Below are 2,837 nucleotides of genomic sequence, written 5' to 3' on the forward strand. Positions count from 1 at the left end.
ATTATTTTTGTTAAATAATTTTTTATTTAATTAAATAACAAAATTAATCTAATTCTGTTACTTTTTGTAGAGACAGGGTCTCACTATATTGCCTAGCTGGGTTTTGAATTTCTGGCCTCAAGCTATCCTCCTGTGTCACCCTGATACAGCTTTTAAATGCTGCACAACTTTGATGTGATTTAGGTGTAAACATGGCAGCAAGTTTTCCCTAATAAGAAATATAGATAAGGACATAAATGTTTGTTAGAAAGACAATGATACAAAAAAGACTGTGTTTCTCATCTTGGCAGTTTCTGTGCCATCATTGTTTTTATTCTGTTGAATGAGATAGACTTACAGTATTCTCCACGACTGTCAGCCGGATTGCACTCATTTCACAGTAATCTTACAAATGAGCAATATCCTCTTCATTTCTGCAAAGCTGAACAATAATATTTACTTGAAGATGCTAAAATAAATAAAAAGTATTTGATTAAACAACAAAAAACACAGGAGCACATTTGCAATTTGGATTGAACCTTTTTTTTCACCTCCAGCCCATACCTCTCTTTGGGGTTCAACTAGTCTTTCCTGATAGTTTCATTCAGGAAGACATCTGAATTTAAACATGGCTAAAACTAAAACTTTAATCTCCCCTCCAATTCCACTTCTCTTTCTGCCTTTCCTTCCAGCTGCTTACCCCAGAACGTTGGGAATCGTTCTTGTTAATTTCATTTTTCTTACTTTCCACATCTAATCAATCATCAGTCCTCCTGATTCTTATTTATCATTTCTCCTAGGGTGACTGCCATGGCCTCCTAACTTGTCTCCCTTATATGTTCCACACAATAGATACTGCATTGTTTTAAAAATGCAAATTAAAAAATTTTATTTTGTGTAAATCCTTCAATGGCTTCCCTTTTATTTAGAATAAAATCCAGCATCTTTTATTTTGTTTTTCCATTTTGGGTTTTTTTCTTTTTTCTCTTTTATCAGAATTGTGGAAAGTACTTCAAAAATCTAGCATCTTTACAATAGCCCTGCATAATCTGACCTCTTCCTGTCTGGGCAACTTCATCTCCGACCACTCTTGCCTTTATTTTATTTTAGTTTAATTAATTGTGTGTGTGTGTGTGTGTGTGTGTGTGTGTGTGTGCGCGCCAAAGATTTATTTCTTCATTTCTTGCATTTGAAGTATTCTTTGATGACATCCTTGGCCTGAGACTTCTTGCCATAGTCCTTAACAACTACATAACTATAGCCAACCACTTTACGAGGCTTCCCCTCTGTCAGTTTTACAGAGGCCTACCCATTCCCCTAGTTTCTTGTCATCAACCTTAATTAGGTTGATTTGGTGTTGAGCACAAAGGGCCTCCACCCACTTGACATACATAGGTTCATCACAGTTGGTTGCAAGCACACAAAGGTGGGCTTGGAGCTTGTCTAAGGCTTTGGCAGCTTCTCGAATTCCACACGATGCTAGGCCATCGTGGACGAGGGCAATATTCAGCACCTCTTGTAAAGCAGTATTAATGTCCATTACACCTCCAGCAGCAATACCTTCCTCGGCCATGGCGGTGTGTTACGGGTGAAGCTGAATCTTGAACGCACCCAAGCCTCTGCCCCTTCCCGACTCGGCAGTGGCTGGCAAAGATCCACTGTTGTCTTTATTTGCTCACTCTAGCCTCACGGAATTATATCAATTCCTCAAAAACAGTCAGTGTCTAGCATAATGCCTGGCTTAAATTCAAGCCCCTCCCAATACTGACTGTCCTCAAAATCAATTTTTAAAATGAAATCACCTATGAAGTATTAACGTTAGAAAACTTCTTTTAAAAACCCTTTTTAAAGTATTAATTGACCTTTTTTTCTTTAAAGTGATTGACTTTTTACTTACTGTAGCAAGGCTTCATGGGGAAATAGCAAATGTGAACAGACAGAAGGTAAAACAATAAACTACAGTATCCCACTGGATACAGCTACCTGGCTTTGTAGTATAGCGCAGATGTGTTTAACAGAAAATAAGAAATTTTTTTTTAGTATCCTCAGGGTAATATATGTATGCCATATACCATAAGAAAATCATCATAGGAATGATAATGGCAGATCTTATTATTTTTGAGACAGAGTCTCACTCTGTCATCCAGGCTGGAGTGCTGCGGCGCAATCTTGGCTCAATGCAACCTCCGCCTCCCATGTTCAAGCGATTCTCCTGCCTCAGCCTCCTGAGTAGCTGGGACCATAGGCATGCGCCACCACATCTGGCTAATTTTTTCTATTTTTAGTGGAGATGGGGTTTCACTGTATTGGCCAAGCTGATCTCAAACTCCTGGCCTCAAGTGATCCGCCCACCTCAGCCTCCCAAAGTGCTGGGATTACAGGCATGAGCCACTGCACCTGGACTTATGACCTTATTTTGAAGAATTTAAAAGTTTTTTCGAGAAATATTTGAAGGGAACTTTGAGATGATGGTTAGGTCTGAAGACAATTAGTGCTTGTAACTAGACAATGTTGAGATAAACCTGCTTCACCCCCTCAGGAGGATCCTTCAGTGTTCTGGTATCTATAGCTATGTAACAAACCACCTAAACTTAGTAGCAGAGAACAACTGTCTATTTGTTATTATTATCTCTCATGGATCTAGGGGCTGACTGTCCTCATGTGGTTGCAGTCAGACTGGCCAGGGCTGGAGTCACCTCACAGGTGTTTTCATGCACATGTGCAGGTGGATGCATGCTGTTGGCTGTGACCTCAGCTGAGGCTTTTGGCTGGAACTGGTACACATGGCTTTTGTATGTGGCCTGGGTTTCCTCACAATAACTGATCTATGTGGGAGAAAAAGGTCTAGCCATCTTGGC

The 2,837-nt window shown here is 39.8% G+C and overlaps 1 pseudogene; it reads right to left on the minus strand.

The window, feature by feature from the left end:
- Nucleotides 1–1,133: 1,133 nt before the first annotated feature.
- On the minus strand, nucleotides 1,134–1,612 carry LOC116556997 (annotated as a pseudogene).
- Between the last annotated feature and the right edge of the window lie 1,225 nt (nucleotides 1,613–2,837).

This window comes from Sapajus apella, unplaced genomic scaffold, assembly GCF_009761245.1.
Source record: "Sapajus apella isolate SASKATOON/1434 unplaced genomic scaffold, GSC_monkey_1.0 scaffold2, whole genome shotgun sequence".
NCBI lineage: Eukaryota > Metazoa > Chordata > Mammalia > Primates > Cebidae > Sapajus > Sapajus apella.